This window comes from Heptranchias perlo, chromosome 5 (genome assembly GCF_035084215.1).
Source record: "Heptranchias perlo isolate sHepPer1 chromosome 5, sHepPer1.hap1, whole genome shotgun sequence".
NCBI lineage: Eukaryota > Metazoa > Chordata > Chondrichthyes > Hexanchiformes > Hexanchidae > Heptranchias > Heptranchias perlo.
The window spans coordinates 6,459,182-6,477,982 of record NC_090329.1 but is presented as its reverse complement, the minus strand read 5'-3'; positions in this window follow the sequence as shown (position 1 = coordinate 6,477,982).

Sequence of the window (18,801 nt, the reverse complement as noted above, 5' to 3'; positions counted from 1 at the left end):
CCATTCTCTCTCCATTCCTCTCTCCATTCCCCTCTCCATTCCTCTCTCCATACCTCTCTCCATTCCTCTCTCCATTCCTCTCTCCATACCTCTCTCCATTCCTCTCTCCATTCCTCTCTCCATTTCCCTCTCCATTCCTCTCTCCATTTCCCTCTCCATTCCTCTCTCCATATCTCTCTCCATTCCTCTCTCCATTCCTCTCTCCGTTCCTCTCTCCATTCCTCTCTCCATATCTCTCTCCATTCCTCTCTCCATTCCTCTCTCCATTCCTCTCTCCATTCCTCTCTCCATTCCTCTCTCCATATCTCTCTCCATACCTCTCTCCATTCCTCTCTCCATTCCTCTCTCGATACCTCTCTCCATTCCTCTCTCCATTCCTCTCTCGATACCTCTCTCCATTCCTCTCTCCATTCCTCTCTCCATTCCTCTCTCCATTCCCCTCTCCATTCCTCTCTCCATATCTCTCACCATTCCTCTCTCCATTACTCTCTCCATTCCTCTCTCCATATCTCTCTCCATTCCTCTCTCCATTCCTCTCTCCCTTCCTCTCTCCATATCTCTCTCCATTCCTCTCTCCATTCCTCTCTCCATTCCTCTCTCCATTCCTCTCTCCATTCCTCTCTCCATTCCTCTCTCCATTCCTCTCTCCATACCTCTCTCCATTCCTCTCTCCATTCCTCTCTCCATACCTCTCTCCATTCCTCTCTCGATACCTCTCTCCATTCCTCTCTCGATACCTCTCTCCATTCCTCTCTCCATTCCTCTCTCCATTCCTCTCTCCATACCTCTCTCCATTCCTCTCTCGATACCTCTCTCCATTCCTCTCTCGATACCTCTCTCCATTCCTCTGTCCATTCTCTCTCCATTCCTCTCTCCATTCCCCTCTCCATACCTCTCTCCATACCTCTCTCCATTCCTCTCTCCATCCCCTTCTCCATACCTCTCTCCATTCCTCTCTCCATTCCTCTCTCGATACCTCTCTCCAATCCTCTCTCCATTCCTCTCTCCATTCCTCTCTCCATTCCTCTCTCCATTCCCCTCTCCATACCTCTCTCCATTCCTCTCTCCATTCCTCTCTCCATACCTCTCTCCATTCCTCTCTCCATTCCTCTCTCCATTCCTCTGTCCATTCTCTCTCCATTCCTCTCTCCATTCCTCTCTCCATTCCCCTCTCCATTCCTCTCTCCATACCTCTCTCCATTTCCCTCTCCATTCCTCTCTCCATATCTCTCTCCATACCTCTCTCCATTCTCTCTCCATTCCTCTCTCCATTCCCCTCTCCATTCCTCTCTCCATATCTCTCTCCATACCTCTCTCCATTCCTCTCTCCATTCCTCTCTCCATTCCTCTCTCCATTCCTCTGTCCATTCTCTCTCCATTCCTCTCTCCATTCCCCTCTCCATTCCTCTCTCCATATCTCTCTCCATTCCTCTCTCCATTCCTCTCTCCATTCCCCTCTCTATTCCTCTCTCCATATCTCTCTCCATTCCTCTGTCCATTCTCTCTCCATTCCTCTCTCCATTCCCCTCTCCATTCCTCTCTCCATATCTCTCTCCATTCCTCTCTCCATACCTCTCTCCATTTCTCTCTCCATACCTCTCTCCATTCCTCTCTCCATTCCTCTCACGATACCTCTCTCCAATCCTCTCTCCATTCCTCTCTCCATTCCTCTCTCCATTCCTCTCTCCATACCTCTCTCCATTCCTCTCTCCATACCTCTCTCCATTCCTCTCTCCATTCCTCTCTCCATACCTCTCTCCATTCCTCTCTCCATTCCTCTCTCCATTCCTCTCTCGATACCTCTCTCCATTCCTCTCTCCATTCCTCTCTCCATACCTCTCTCCATTCCTCTCTCCATACCTCTCTCCATTCCTCTCTCCATTCCTCTCTCGATACCTCTCTCCATTCCTCTCTCCATTCCTCTCTCCATACCTCTCTCCATTCCTCTCTCCATTCCTCTCTCCATTCCTCTATCCATACCTCTCTCCATTCCTCTCTCCATACCTCTCTCCATTCCTCTCTCCATTCCTCTCTCGATACCTCTCTCCATTCCTCTCTCCATTCCTCTCTCCATACCTCTCTCCATTCCTCTCTCCATTCCTCTCTCCATTCCTCTCTCCATTCCTCTCTCGATACCTCTCTCCATTCCTCTCTCCATTCCTCTCTCCATACCTCTCTCCATTCCTCTCTCCATTCCTCTCTCCATTCCTCTCTCCATACCTCTCTCCATTCCTCTCTCCATTCTTCTCTCCATTTCCCTCTCCATACCTCTCTCCATTCATCTCTCCATTCCTCTCTCCATACCTCTCTCCATTCCTCTCTCCATTCCTCTCTCCATACCTCTCTCCATACCTCTCTCCATTCCTCTCTCCATTCCTCTCTCCATTCCTCTCTCGATACCTCTCTCCATTCCTCTCTCCATTCCTCTCTCCATACCTCTCTCCATTTCCCTCTCCATACCTCTCTCCATTCATCTCTCCATTCCTCTCTCGATACCTCTCTCCATTCCTCTCTCCATTCCTCTCTCCATTCCTCTCTCCATACCTCTCTCCATTTCCCTCTCCATACCTCTCTCCATTCATCTCTCCATTCCTCTCTCGATACCTCTCTCCATTCATCTCTCCATTCCTCTCTCGATACTTCTCTCCATTCCTCTCTCCATTCCTCTCTCCATTCCTCTCTCCATTCCTCTCTCCATTTCCCTCTCCATTCCTCTCTCCATTCCTCTCTCCATTCCTCTCTCCATACCTCTCTCCATTCCTCTCTCCATTCCTCTCTCCATTCCTCTGTCCATTCTCTCTCCATTCCTCTCTCCATTCCTCTCTCCATTCCCCTCTCCATTCCTCTCTCCATACCTCTCTCCATTTCCCTCTCCATTCCTCTCTCCATATCTCTCTCCATACCTCTCTCCATTCTCTCTCCATTCCTCTCACCATTCCCCTCTCCATTCCTCTCTCCATATCTCTCTCCATACCTCTCTCCATTCCTCTCTCCATTCCTCTCTCCATTCCTCTCTCCATTCCTCTGTCCATTCTCTCTCCATTCCTCTCTCCATTCCCCTCTCTATTCCTCTCTCCATATCTCTCTTCATTCCTCTGTCCATTCTCTCTCCATTCCTCTCTCCATTCCCCTCTCCATTCCTCTCTCCATACCTCTCTCCATTCCTCTCTCCATTCCTCTCTCCATACCTCTCTCCATTCCTCTCTCCATTCCTCTCTCCATTTCCCTCTCCATTCCTCTCTCCATTTCCCTCTCCATTCCTCTCTCCATATCTCTCTCCATTCCTCTCTCCATTCCTCTCTCCGTTCCTCTCTCCATTCCTCTCTCCATATCTCTCTCCATTCCTCTCTCCATTCCTCTCTCCATTCCTCTCTCCATTCCTCTCTCCATTCCTCTCTCCATATCTCTCTCCATACCTCTCTCCATTCCTCTCTCCATTCCTCTCTCGATACCTCTCTCCATTCCTCTCTCCATTCCTCTCTCCATTCCTCTCTCCATTCCTCTCTCCATTCCCCTCTCCATTCCTCTCTCCATATCTCTCTCCATTCCTCTCTCCATTCCTCTCTCCATATCTCTCTCCATTCCTCTCTCCATTCCTCTCTCCATTCCTCTCTCCATATCTCTCTCCATTCCTCTCTCCATTCCTCTCTCCATTCCTCTCTCCATTCCTCTCTCCATTCCGCTCTCCATTCCTCTCTCCATACCTCTCTCCATTCCTCTCTCCATTCCTCTCTCCATACCTCTCTCCATTCCTCTCTCGATACCTCTCTCCATTCCTCTCTCGATACCTCTCTCCATTCCTCTCTCCATTACTCTCTCCATTACTCTGTCCATTCTCTCTCCATTCCTCTCTCCATTCCCCTCTCCATTCCTCTCTCCATACCTCTCTCCATTCCTCTCTCCATTCCCCTCTCCATACCTCTCTCCATACCTCTCTCCATTCCTCTCTCCATTCCTCTCTCCATTCCCCTCTCCATACCTCTCTCCATTCCTCTCTCCATTCCTCTCTCGATACCTCTCTCCAATCCTCTCTCCATTCCTCTCTCCATTCCTCTCTCCATTCCTCTCTCCATTCCTCTCTCCATACCTCTCTCCATTCCTCTCTCCACACCTCTCTCCATTCCTCTCTCCATTCCTCTCTCCATACCTCTCTCCATTCCTCTCTCGATACCTCTCTCCATTCCTCTCTCCATTCCTCTCTCCATACCTCTCTCCATTCCTCACTCCATTCCTCTCTCCATACCTCTCTCCATTCCTCTCTCCATTCCTCTCTCCATTTCCCTCTCCATACCTCTCTCCATTCCTCTCTCCATTCCTCTCTCGATACCTCTCTCCATTTCCCTCTCCATATCTCTCTCCATTCCTCTCCCCATACCTCTCTCCATTCCTCTCTCCATTCCTCTCTCCATTCCTCTCTCCATTCCTCTCTCCATTTCCCTCACCATTCCTCTCTCCATTCCTCTCTCCATTCCTCTCTCCATACCTCTCTCCATTCCTCTCTCCATTCCTCTCTCCATTCCTCTGTCCATTCTCTCTCCATTCCTCTCTCCATTCCTCTCTCCATTCCTCTCTCCATTCCTCTCTCCATTCCTCTCTCCATACCGCTCTCCATTTCCCTCTCCATTCCTCTCCCCATATCTCTCTCCATACCTCTCTCCATTCTTTCTCCATTCCTCTCTCCATTCCCCTCTCCATTCCTCTCTCCATATCTCTCTCCATACCTCTCTCCATTCCTCTCTCCATTCCTCTCTCCATTCCTCTCTCCATTCCTCTGTCCATTCTCTCTCCATTCCTCTCTCCATTCCCCTCTCCATTCCTCTCTCCATATCTCTCTCCATTCCTCTCTCCATTCCTCTCTCCATTGCCCTCTCTATTCCTCTCTCCATATCTCTCTCCATTCCTCTGTCCATTCTCTCTCCATTCCTCTCTCCATTCCCCTCTCCATTCCTCTCTCCATATCTCTCTCCATTCCTCTCTCCATTCCTCTCTCCATTCCTCTGTCCATTCTCTCTCCATTCCTCTCTCCATTCCCCTCTCCATTCCTCTCTCCATACCTCTCTCCATTCCTCTCTCCATTCCTCTCTCCATACCTATCTCCATTCCTCTCTCCATTCCTCTCTCCATTTCCCTCTCCATTCCTCTCTCCATTTCCCTCTCCATTCCTCTCTCCATATCTCTCTCCATTCCTCTCTCCATCCCTCTCTCCGTTCCTCTCTCCATTCCTCTCTCCATATCTCTCTCCATTCCTCTCTCCATTCCTCTCTCCATTCCTCTCTCCATTCCCCTCTCCATTCCTCTCTCCATATCTCTCTCCATTCCTCTCTCCATTCCTCTCTCCATTCCTCTCTCCATTCCCCTCTCCATTCCTCTCTCCATATCTCTCTCCATACCTCTCTCCATTCCTCTCTCGATACCTCTCTCCATTCCTCTCTCTTTCCTCTCTCGATACCTCTCTCCATTTCTCTCTCCATTCCTCTCTCCATTCCTCTCTCCATTCCCCTCTCCATTCCTCTCTCCATATCTCTCTCCATTCCTCTCTCCATTCCTCTCTCCATTCCTCTCTCCATATCTCTCTCCATTCCTCTCTCCATTCCTCTCTCCATTCCTCTCTCCATATCTCTCTCCATTCCTCTCTCCATTCCTCTCTCCATTCCTCTCTCCATTCCTCTCTCCATTCCTCTCTCCATTACTCTCTCCATTCCGCTCTCCATTCCTCTCTCCATACCTCTCTCCATTCCTCTCTCCATTCCTCTCTCCATACCTCTCTCCATTCCTCTCTCGATACCTCTCTCCATTCCTCTCTCGATACCTCTCTCCATTCCTCTCTCCATTCCTCTCTCCATTCCTCTGTCCATTCTCTCTCCATTCCTCTCTCCATTCCCCTCTCCATTCCTCTCTCCATACCTCTCTCCATTCTTCTCTCCATTCCCCTCTCCATACCTCTCTCCATTCCTCTCTCCATTCCTCTCTCCATTCCTCTGTCCATTCTCTCTCCATTCCTCTCTCCATTCCTCTCTCCATTCCCCTCTCCATTCCTCTCTCCATACCTCTCTCCATTTCCCTCTCCATTCCTCTCTCCATATCTCTCTCCATACCTCTCTCCATTCTCTCTCCATACCTCTCTCCATTCCACTCTCCATTCCTCTCTCCATATCTCTCTCCATACCTCTCTCCATTCCTCTCTCCATTCCACTCTCCATTCCTCTGTCCATTCTCTCTCCATTCCTCTCTCCATTCCCCTCTCTATTCCTCTCTCCATATCTCTCTCCATTCCTCTGTCCATTCTCTCTCCATTCCTCTCTCCATTCCTCTCTCCATTCCTCTCTCCATTTCCCTCTCCATTCCTCTCTCCATTTCCCTCTCCATTCCTCTCTCCATATCTCTCTCCATTCCTCTCTCCATCCCTCTCTCCGTTCCTCTCTCCATTCCTCTCTCCATATCTCTCTCCATTCCTCTCTCCATTCCTCTCTCCATTCCTCTCTCCATTCCCCTCTCCATTCCTCTCTCCATATCTCTCTCCATTCCTCTCTCCATTCCTCTCTCCATTCCTCTCTCCATTCCCCTCTCCATTCCTCTCTCCATATCTCTCTCCATACCTCTCTCCATTCCTCTCTCGATACCTCTCTCCATTCCTCTCTCTTTTCCTCTCTCGATACCTCTCTCCATTTCTCTCTCCATTCCTCTCTCCATTCCTCTCTCCATTCCCCTCTCCATTCCTCTCTCCATATCTCTCTCCATTCCTCTCTCCATTCCTCTCTCCATTCCTCTCTCCATATCTCTCTCCATTCCTCTCTCCATTCCTCTCTCCATTCCTCTCTCCATATCTCTCTCCATTCCTCTCTCCATTCCTCTCTCCATTCCTCTCTCCATTCCTCTCTCCATTCCTCTCTCCATTACTCTCTCCATTCCGCTCTCCATTCCTCTCTCCATACCTCTCTCCATTCCTCTCTCCATTCCTCTCTCCATACCTCTCTCCATTCCTCTCTCGATACCTCTCTCCATTCCTCTCTCGATACCTCTCTCCATTCCTCTCTCCATTCCTCTCTCCATTCCTCTGTCCATTCTCTCTCCATTCCTCTCTCCATTCCCCTCTCCATTCCTCTCTCCATACCTCTCTCCATTCTTCTCTCCATTCCCCTCTCCATACCTCTCTCCATTCCTCTCTCCATTCCTCTCTCCATTCCTCTGTCCATTCTCTCTCCATTCCTCTCTCCATTCCTCTCTCCATTCCCCTCTCCATTCCTCTCTCCATACCTCTCTCCATTTCCCTCTCCATTCCTCTCTCCATATCTCTCTCCATACCTCTCTCCATTCTCTCTCCATACCTCTCTCCATTCCACTCTCCATTCCTCTCTCCATATCTCTCTCCATACCTCTCTCCATTCCTCTCTCCATTCCACTCTCCATTCCTCTGTCCATTCTCTCTCCATTCCTCTCTCCATTCCCCTCTCTATTCCTCTCTCCATATCTCTCTCCATTCCTCTGTCCATTCTCTCTCCATTCCTCTCTCCATTCCCCTCTCCATTCCTCTCTCCATATCTCTCTCCATTCCTCTCTCCATTCCTCTCTCCATTCCTCTCTCCATTCTCTCTCGATTCCTCTCTCCATTCCTCTCTCCATTCCTCTCTCCATTCCTCTCTCCATTCCTCTCTCCATTCCTCTCTCGATGCCTCTCTCCATTCCTCTCTCCATTCCTCTCTCCATTCCTCTCTCCATTCCCCTCTCCATTCCTCTCTCCATATCTCTCTCCATTCCTCTCTCCATTCCTCTCTCCATATCTCTCTCCATTCCTCTCCCCATTCCTCTCTCCTTTCCTCTCTCCATTCCTCTCTCCATTCCTCTCTCCATTCCTCTCTCCATTCCTCTCTCCATTCCTCTCTCCATTCCTCTCTCCAGTCCTCTCTCCATTCCTCTCTCCATTCCTCTCTCCATTCCTCTCTCCATACCTCTCTCCATTCCTCTCTCGATACCTCTCTCCATTCCTCTCTCGATACCTCTCTCCATTCCTCTCTCCATACCTCTCCCCATTCCTCTCTCCATACCTCTCTCCATTCCTCTCTCGATACCTCTCTCCATTCCTCTCTCGATACCTCTCTCCATTCCTCTCTCCATTCCTCTCTCCATTCCTCTCTCCATTCCCCTCTCCATTCCTCTCTCCATACCTCTCTCCATTCCTCTCTCCATTCCTCTCTCCATACCTCTCTCCATTCCTCTCTCGATACCTCTCTCCATTCCTCTCTCGATACCTCTCTCCATTCCTCTCTCCATACCTCTCCCCATACCTCTCTCCATACCTCTCTCCATTCCTCTCTCCATACCTCTCCCCATTCCTCTCTCCATTCCCCTCTCCATACCTCTCTCCATACCTCTCTCCATTCCTCTCTCCATTCCTCTCTCCATTCCCCTCTCCATACCTCTCTCCATACCTCTCTCCATACCTCTCTCCATTCCTCTCTATTCCTCTCTCCATATCTCTCTCCATTCCTCTGTCCATTCCTCTCTCCATTCCTCTCTCCATACCTCTCTCCATTGCTCTCTCCATTCCTCTCTCCATTCCTCTCTCCATACCTCTCTCCATTCCTCTCTCCATTCCTCTCTCCATTTCCCTCTCCATACCTCTCTCCATTCCTCTCTCCATTCCTCTCTCCATTTCCCTCTCCATACCTCTCTCCATTGCTCTCTCCATTCCTCTCTCCATTCCTCTCTCCATACCTCTCTCCATTCCTCTCTCCATTCCTCTCTCCATTTCCCTCTCCATATCTCTCTCCATTCCTCTCTCCATTCCTCTCTCCATTCCTCTGTCCATTCTCTCTCCATTCCTCTCTCCATTCCCCTCTCCATTCCTCTCTCCATACCTCTCTCCATTCCTCTCTCCATTCCTCTCTCCATACCTATCTCCATTCCTCTCTCCATTCCTCTCTCCATTTCCCTCTCCATTCCTCTCTCCATTTCCCTCTCCATTCCTCTCTCCATATCTCTCTCCATTCCTCTCTCCATCCCTCTCTCCGTTCCTCTCTCCATTCCTCTCTCCATATCTCTCTCCATTCCTCTCTCCATTCCTCTCTCCATTCCTCTCTCCATTCCCCTCTCCATTCCTCTCTCCATATCTCTCTCCATTCCTCTCTCCATTCCTCTCTCCATTCCTCTCTCCATTCCCCTCTCCATTCCTCTCTCCATATCTCTCTCCATACCTCTCTCCATTCCTCTCTCGATACCTCTCTCCATTCCTCTCTCTTTTCCTCTCTCGATACCTCTCTCCATTTCTCTCTCCATTCCTCTCTCCATTCCTCTCTCCATTCCCCTCTCCATTCCTCTCTCCATATCTCTCTCCATTCCTCTCTCCATTCCTCTCTCCATTCCTCTCTCCATATCTCTCTCCATTCCTCTCTCCATTCCTCTCTCCATTCCTCTCTCCATATCTCTCTCCATTCCTCTCTCCATTCCTCTCTCCATTCCTCTCTCCATTCCTCTCTCCATTCCTCTCTCCATTACTCTCTCCATTCCGCTCTCCATTCCTCTCTCCATACCTCTCTCCATTCCTCTCTCCATTCCTCTCTCCATACCTCTCTCCATTCCTCTCTCGATACCTCTCTCCATTCCTCTCTCGATACCTCTCTCCATTCCTCTCTCCATTCCTCTCTCCATTCCTCTGTCCATTCTCTCTCCATTCCTCTCTCCATTCCCCTCTCCATTCCTCTCTCCATACCTCTCTCCATTCTTCTCTCCATTCCCCTCTCCATACCTCTCTCCATTCCTCTCTCCATTCCTCTCTCCATTCCTCTGTCCATTCTCTCTCCATTCCTCTCTCCATTCCTCTCTCCATTCCCCTCTCCATTCCTCTCTCCATACCTCTCTCCATTTCCCTCTCCATTCCTCTCTCCATATCTCTCTCCATACCTCTCTCCATTCTCTCTCCATACCTCTCTCCATTCCACTCTCCATTCCTCTCTCCATATCTCTCTCCATACCTCTCTCCATTCCTCTCTCCATTCCACTCTCCATTCCTCTGTCCATTCTCTCTCCATTCCTCTCTCCATTCCCCTCTCTATTCCTCTCTCCATATCTCTCTCCATTCCTCTGTCCATTCTCTCTCCATTCCTCTCTCCATTCCCCTCTCCATTCCTCTCTCCATATCTCTCTCCATTCCTCTCTCCATTCCTCTCTCCATTCCTCTCTCCATTCTCTCTCGATTCCTCTCTCCATTCCTCTCTCCATTCCTCTCTCCATTCCTCTCTCCATTCCTCTCTCCATTCCTCTCTCGATGCCTCTCTCCATTCCTCTCTCCATTCCTCTCTCCATTCCTCTCTCCATTCCCCTCTCCATTCCTCTCTCCATATCTCTCTCCATTCCTCTCTCCATTCCTCTCTCCATATCTCTCTCCATTCCTCTCCCCATTCCTCTCTCCTTTCCTCTCTCCATTCCTCTCTCCATTCCTCTCTCCATTCCTCTCTCCATTCCTCTCTCCATTCCTCTCTCCATTCCTCTCTCCAGTCCTCTCTCCATTCCTCTCTCCATTCCTCTCTCCATTCCTCTCTCCATACCTCTCTCCATTCCTCTCTCGATACCTCTCTCCATTCCTCTCTCGATACCTCTCTCCATTCCTCTCTCCATACCTCTCCCCATTCCTCTCTCCATACCTCTCTCCATTCCTCTCTCGATACCTCTCTCCATTCCTCTCTCGATACCTCTCTCCATTCCTCTCTCCATTCCTCTCTCCATTCCTCTCTCCATTCCCCTCTCCATTCCTCTCTCCATACCTCTCTCCATTCCTCTCTCCATTCCTCTCTCCATACCTCTCTCCATTCCTCTCTCGATACCTCTCTCCATTCCTCTCTCGATACCTCTCTCCATTCCTCTCTCCATACCTCTCCCCATACCTCTCTCCATACCTCTCTCCATTCCTCTCTCCATACCTCTCCCCATTCCTCTCTCCATTCCCCTCTCCATACCTCTCTCCATACCTCTCTCCATTCCTCTCTCCATTCCTCTCTCCATTCCCCTCTCCATACCTCTCTCCATACCTCTCTCCATACCTCTCTCCATTCCTCTCTATTCCTCTCTCCATATCTCTCTCCATTCCTCTGTCCATTCCTCTCTCCATTCCTCTCTCCATACCTCTCTCCATTGCTCTCTCCATTCCTCTCTCCATTCCTCTCTCCATACCTCTCTCCATTCCTCTCTCCATTCCTCTCTCCATTTCCCTCTCCATACCTCTCTCCATTCCTCTCTCCATTCCTCTCTCCATTTCCCTCTCCATACCTCTCTCCATTGCTCTCTCCATTCCTCTCTCCATTCCTCTCTCCATACCTCTCTCCATTCCTCTCTCCATTCCTCTCTCCATTTCCCTCTCCATATCTCTCTCCATTCCTCTCCCCATACCTCTCTCCATTCCTCTCTCCATTCCTCTCTCCATTCCTCTCTCCATTCCTCTCTCCATTCCTCTCTCCATTTCCCTCACCATTCCTCTCTCCATTCCTCTCTCCATTCCTCTCTCCATACCTCTCTCCATTCCTCTCTCCATTCCTCTCTCCATTCCTCTGTCCATTCTCTCTCCATTCCTCTCTCCATTCCTCTCTCCATTCCCCTCTCCATTCCTCTCTCCATACCTCTCTCCATTTCCCTCTCCATTCCTCTCCCCATATCTCTCTCCATACCTCTCTCCATTCTTTCTCCATTCCTCTCTCCATTCCCCTCTCCATTCCTCTCTCCATATCTCTCTCCATACCTCTCTCCATTCCTCTCTCCATTCCTCTCTCCATTCCTCTCTCCATTCCTCTGTCCATTCTCTCTCCATTCCTCTCTCCATTCCCCTCTCCATTCCTCTCTCCATATCTCTCTCCATTCCTCTCTCCATTCCTCTCTCCATTGCCCTCTCTATTCCTCTCTCCATATCTCTCTCCATTCCTCTGTCCATTCTCTCTCCATTCCTCTCTCCATTCCCCTCTCCATTCCTCTCTCCATATCTCTCTCCATTCCTCTCTCCATTCCTCTCTCCATTCCTCTGTCCATTCTCTCTCCATTCCTCTCTCCATTCCCCTCTCCATTCCTCTCTCCATACCTCTCTCCATTCCTCTCTCCATTCCTCTCTCCATACCTATCTCCATTCCTCTCTCCATTCCTCTCTCCATTTCCCTCTCCATTCCTCTCTCCATTTCCCTCTCCATTCCTCTCTCCATATCACTCTCCATTCCTCTCTCCATCCCTCTCTCCGTTCCTCTCTCCATTCCTCTCTCCATATCTCTCTCCATTCCTCTCTCCATTCCTCTCTCCATTCCTGTCTCCATTCCTCTCTCCATTCCTCTCTCCATATCTCTCTCCATACCTCTCTCCATTCCTCTCTCGATACCTCTCTCCATTCCTCTCTCTATTCCTCTCTCGATACCTCTCTCCATTTCTCTCTCCATTCCTCTCTCCATTCCTCTCTCCATTCCCCTCTCTATTCCTCTCTCCATATCTCTCTCCATTCCTCTCTCCATTCCTCTCTCCATTCCTCTCTCCATATCTCTCTCCATTCCTCTCTCCATTCCTCTCTCCATTCCTCTCTCCATATCTCTCTCCATTCCTCTCTCCATTCCTCTCTCCATTCCTCTCTCCATTCCTCTCTCCATTCCTCTCTCCATTACTCTCTCCATTCCTCTCTCCATTCCTCTCTCCATACCTCTCTCCATTCCTCTCTCCATTCCTCTCTCCATACCTCTCTCCATTCCTCTCTCGATACCTCTCTCCATTCCTCTCTCGATACCTCTCTCCATTCCTCTCTCCATTCCTCTCTCCATTCCTCTGTCCATTCTCTCTCCATTCCTCTCTCCATTCCCCTCTCCATTCCTCTCTCCATACCTCTCTCCATTCTTCTCTCCATTCCCCTCTCCATACCTCTCTCCATTCCTCTCTCCATTCCTCTCTCCATTCCTCTGTCCATTCTCTCTCCATTCCTCTCTCCATTCCTCTCTCCATTCCCCTCTCCATTTCTCTCTCCATACCTCTCTCCATTTCCCTCTCCATTCCTCTCTCCATATCTCTCTCCATACCTCTCTCCATTCTCTCTCCATACCTCTCTCCATTCCACTCTCAATTCCTCTCTCCATATCTCTCTCCATACCTCTCTCCATTCCTCTCTCCATTCCACTCTCCATTCCTCTGTCCATTCTCTCTCCATTCCTCTCTCCATTCCCCTCTCTATTCCTCTCTCCATATCTCTCTCCATTCCTCTGTCCATTCTCTCTCCATTCCTCTCTCCATTCCCCTCTCCATTCCTCTCTCCATATCTCTCTCCATTCCTCTCTCCATTCCTCTCTCCATTCCTCTCTCCATTCTCTCTCGATTCCTCTCTCCATTCCCCTCTCCATTCCTCTCTCCATACCTCTCTCCATTCCTCTCTCCATTTCCCTCTCCATTCCTCTCTCCATTTCACTCTCCATTCCTCTCTCCATATCTCTCTCCATTCCTCTCTCCATTCCTCTCTCCGTTCCTCTCTCCATTCCTCTCTCCATATCTCTCTCCATTCCTCTCTCCATTCCTCTCTCCATTCCTCTCTCCATTCCTCTCTCCATTCCTCTCTCCATATCTCTCTCCATACCTCTCTCCATTCCTCTCTCCATTCCTCTCTCGATACCTCTCTCCATTCCTCTCTCCATTCCTCTCTCGATGCCTCTCTCCATTCCTCTCTCCATTCCTCTCTCCATTCCTCTCTCCATTCCTCTCTCCATTCCTCTCTCCATATCTCTCTCCATACCTCTCTCCATTCCTCTCTCCATTCCTCTCTCCATATCTCTCTCCATACCTCTCTCCATTCTCTCTCCATACCTCTCTCCATTCCACTCTCAATTCCTCTCTCCATATCTCTCTCCATACCTCTCTCCATTCCTCTCTCCATTCCACTCTCCATTCCTCTGTCCATTCTCTCTCCATTCCTCTCTCCATTCCCCTCTCTATTCCTCTCTCCATATCTCTCTCCATTCCTCTGTCCATTCTCTCTCCATTCCTCTCTCCATTCCCCTCTCCATTCCTCTCTCCATATCTCTCTCCATTCCTCTCTCCATTCCTCTCTCCATTCCTCTCTCCATTCTCTCTCGATTCCTCTCTCCATTCCCCTCTCCATTCCTCTCTCCATACCTCTCTCCATTCCTCTCTCCATTTCCCTCTCCATTCCTCTCTCCATTTCACTCTCCATTCCTCTCTCCATATCTCTCTCCATTCCTCTCTCCATTCCTCTCTCCGTTCCTCTCTCCATTCCTCTCTCCATATCTCTCTCCATTCCTCTCTCCATTCCTCTCTCCATTCCTCTCTCCATTCCTCTCTCCATTCCTCTCTCCATATCTCTCTCCATACCTCTCTCCATTCCTCTCTCCATTCCTCTCTCGATACCTCTCTCCATTCCTCTCTCCATTCCTCTCTCGATGCCTCTCTCCATTCCTCTCTCCATTCCTCTCTCCATTCCTCTCTCCATTCCTCTCTCCATTCCTCTCTCCATATCTCTCTCCATACCTCTCTCCATTCCTCTCTCCATTCCTCTCTCCATTCCCCTCTCCATTCCTCTCTCCATATCTCTCTCCATTCCTCTCTCCATTCCTCTCTCCATATCTCTCTCCATTCCTCTCCCCATTCCTCTCTCCATTCCTCTCTCCATTCCTCTCTCCATTCCTCTCTCCATTCCTCTCTCCATTCCTCTCTCCATTCCTCTCTCCATTCCCCTCTCCATTCCTCTCTCCATACCTCTCTCCATTCCTCTCTCCATTCCTCTCTCCATACCTCTCTCCATTCCTCTCTCGATACCTCTCTCCATTCCTCTCTCGATACCTCTCTCCATTCCTCTCTCCATACCTCTCCCCATTCCTCTCTCCATTCCTCTCTCCATACCTCTCTCCATTCCTCTCTCCATTCCTCTCTCCATTCCTCTCTCCATTCCCCTCTCCATACCTCTCTCCATACCTCTCTCCATTCCTCTCTCCATTCCCCTCTCCATTCCTCTCTCCATACCTCTCGCCATACCTCTCTCCATTCCTCTCTCCATTTCCCTCTCCATTCCTCTCTCCATTTCCCTCTCCATTCCTCTCTCCATATCTCTCTCCATTCCTCTCTCCATTCCTCTCTCCATATCTCTCTCCATTCCTCTCTCCATTCCTCTCTCCATTCCTCTCTCCATATCTCTCTCCATTCCTCTCTCCATTCCTCTCTCCATTCCTCTCTCCATTCCTCTCTCGATACCTCTCTCCATTCCTCTCTCCATATCTCTCTCCATTCCTCTGTCCATTCTCTCTCCATTCCTCTCTCCATTCCTCTCTCCATTCCTCTCTCCATTCCTCTCTCCATTCCCCTCTCCATTCCTCTCTCCATATCTCTCTCCATTCCTCTCTCCATTCCTCTCTCCATTCCTCTCTCCATATCTCTCTCCATTCCTCTCTCCATTCCTCTCTCCATTCCTCTCTCCATATCTCTCTCCATTCCTCTCTCCATTCCTCTCTCCATTCCTCTCTCCATTCCTCTCTCCATTCCTCTCTCGATACCTCTCTCCATTCCTCTCTCGATACCTCTCTCCATTCCTCTCTCCATACCTCTCTCCATTCCTCTCGCCATTCCCCTCTCCATACCTCTCTCCATACCTCTCTCCATTCCTCTCTGCATTCCTCTCTCCATTCCCCTCTCCATACCTCTCTCCATTCCTCTCTCCATTCCTCTCTCAATTACCCTCTCTATTCCTCTCTCCATATCTCTCTCCATTCCTCTCTCCATTCCCCTCTCCATTCCTCTCTCCATATCTCTCTCCATACCTCTCTCCATTCTTTCTCCATTCCTCTCTCCATTCCCCTCTCCATTCCTCTCTCCATATCTCTCTCCATACCTCTCTCCATTCCTCTCTCCATTCCTCTCTCCATTCCTCTCTCCATTCCTCTGTCCATTCTCTCTCCATTCCTCTCTCCATTCCCCTCTCCATTCCTCTCTCCATATCTCTCTCCATTCCTCTCTCCATTCCTCTCTCCATTGCCCTCTCTATTCCTCTCTCCATATCTCTCTCCATTCCTCTGTCCATTCTCTCTCCATTCCTCTCTCCATTCCCCTCTCCATTCCTCTCTCCATATCTCTCTCCATTCCTCTCTCCATTCCTCTCTCCATTCCTCTGTCCATTCTCTCTCCATTCCTCTCTCCATTCCCCTCTCCATTCCCCTCTCCATTCCTCTCTCCATACCTCTCTCCATTCCTCTCTCCATTCCTCTCTCCATACCTATCTCCATTCCTCTCTCCATTCCTCTCTCCATTTCCCTCTCCATTCCTCTCTCCATTTCCCTCTCCATTCCTCTCTCCATATCTCTCTCCATTCCTCTCTCCATCCCTCTCTCCGTTCCTCTCTCCATTCCTCTCTCCATATCTCTCTCCATTCCTCTCTCCATTCCTCTCTCCATTCCTGTCTCCATTCCTCTCTCCATTCCTCTCTCCATATCTCTCTCCATACCTCTCTCCATTCCTCTCTCGATACCTCTCTCCATTCCTCTCTCCATTCCTCTCTCGATACCTCTCTCCATTTCTCTCTCCATTCCTCTCTCCATTCCTCTCTCCATTCCCCTCTCCATTCCTCTCTCCATATCTCTCTCCATTCCTCTCTCCATTCCTCTCTCCATTCCTCTCTCCATATCTCTCTCCATTCCTCTCTCCATTCCTCTCTCCATTCCTCTCTCCATTCCTCTCTCCATTCTCTCTCCATTCCCCTCTCCATCCCTCTCTCCATATCTCTCTCCATTCCTCTCTCCATTCCTCTCTCCATTCCTCTCTCCATATCTCTCTCCATTCCTCTCTCCATTCCTCTCTCCATTCCTCTCTCCATTCCTCTCTCCATTCCTCTCTCCATTCCTCTCTCCATTCCTCTCTCCATTACTCTCTCCATTCCTCTCTCCATTCCCCTCTCCATTCCTCTCTCCATACCTCTCTCCATTCCTCTCTCCATTCCTCTCTCCATACCTCTCTCCATTCCTCTCTCGATACCTCTCTCCATTCCTCTCTCGATACCTCTCTCCATTCCTCTCTCCATTCCTCTCTCCATTCCTCTGTCCATTCTCTCTCCATTCCTCTCTCCATTCCCCTCTCCATTCCACTCTCCATACCTCTCTCCATTCTTCTCTCCATTCCCCTCTCCATACCTCTCTCCATTCCTCTCTCCATTCCTCTCTCCATTCCTCTGTCCATTCTCTCTCCATTCCTCTCTCCATTCCTCTCTCCATTCCCCTCTCCATTCCTCTCTCCATACCTCTCTCCATTTCCCTCTCCATTCCTCTCTCCATATCTCTCTCCATACCTCTCTCCATTCTCTCTCCATACCTCTCTCCATTCCACTCTCCATTCCTCTCTCCATATCTCTCTCCATACCTCTCTCCATTCCTCTCTCCATTCCTCTGTCCATTCTCTCTCCATTCCTCTCTCCATTCCTCTCTCCATTCCCCTCTCCATTCCTCTCTCCATACCTCTCTCCATTTCCCTCTCCATTCCTCTCTCCATATCTCTCTCCAGACCTCTCTCCATTCTCTCTCCATACCTCTCTCCATTCCACTCTCCATTCCTCTCTCCATTCCTCTGTCCATTCTCTCTCCATTCCTCTCTCCATTCCCCTCTCTATTCCTCTCTCCATATCTCTCTCCATTCCTCTGTCCATTCTCTCTCCATTCCTCTCTCCATTCCCCTCTCCATTCCTCTCTCCATTCCTCTCTCCATTCCTCTCTCCATTCCTCTCTCCATTCTCTCTCGATTCCTCTCTCCATTCCCCTCTCCATTCCTCTCTCCATACCTCTCTCCATTCCTCTCTCCATTCCTCTCTCCATACCTCTCTCCATTCCTCTCTCCATTCCTCTCTCCATTTCCCTCTCCATTCCTCTCTCCATTTCACTCTCCATTCCTCTCTCCATATCTCTCTCCATTCCTCTCTCCATTCCTCTCTCCGTTCCTCTCTCCATTCCTCTCTCCATATCTCTCTCCATTCCTCTCTCCATTCCTCTCTCCATTCCTCTCTCCATTCCTCTCTCCATTCCTCTCTCCATATCTCTCTCCATACCTCTCTCCATTCCTCTCTCCATTCCTCTCTCGATACCTCTCTCCATTCCTCTCTCCATTCCTCTCTCGATGCCTCTCTCCATTCCTCTCTCCATTCCTCTCTCCATTCCTTTCTCCATTCCCCTCTCCATTCCTCTCTCCATATCTCTCTCCATTCCTCTCTCCATTCCTCTCTCCATATCTCTCTCCATTCCTCTCCCCATTCATCTCTCCATTCCTCTCTCCATTCCTCTCTCCATTCCTCTCTCCATTCCTCTCTCCATTCCTCTCTCCATTCCTCTCTCCATTCCCCTCTCCATTCCTCTCTCCATACCTCTCTCCATTCCTCTCTCCATTCCTCTCTCCATACCTCTCTCCATTCCTCTCTCGATACCTCTCTCCATTCCTCTCTCGATACCTCTCTCCATTCCTCTCTCCATACCTCTCCCCATTCCTCTCTCCATTCCCCTCTCCATACCTCTCTCCATACCTCTCTCCATTCCTCTCTCCATTCCTCTCTCCATTCCCCTCTCCATTCCTCTCTCCATACCTCTCTCCATTCCTCTCTCCATTCCTCTCTCCATTCCCCTCTCCATACCTCTCTCCATACCTCTCTCCATTCCTCTCTCCATTCCCCTCTCTATTCCTCTCTCCATACCTCTCTCCATTCCTCTGTCCATTCTCTCTCCATTCCTCTCTCCATTCCCCTCTCCATTCCTCTCTCCATATCTCTCTCCATTCCTCTGTCCATTCTCTCTCCATTCCTCTCGCCATTCCTCTCTCCATACC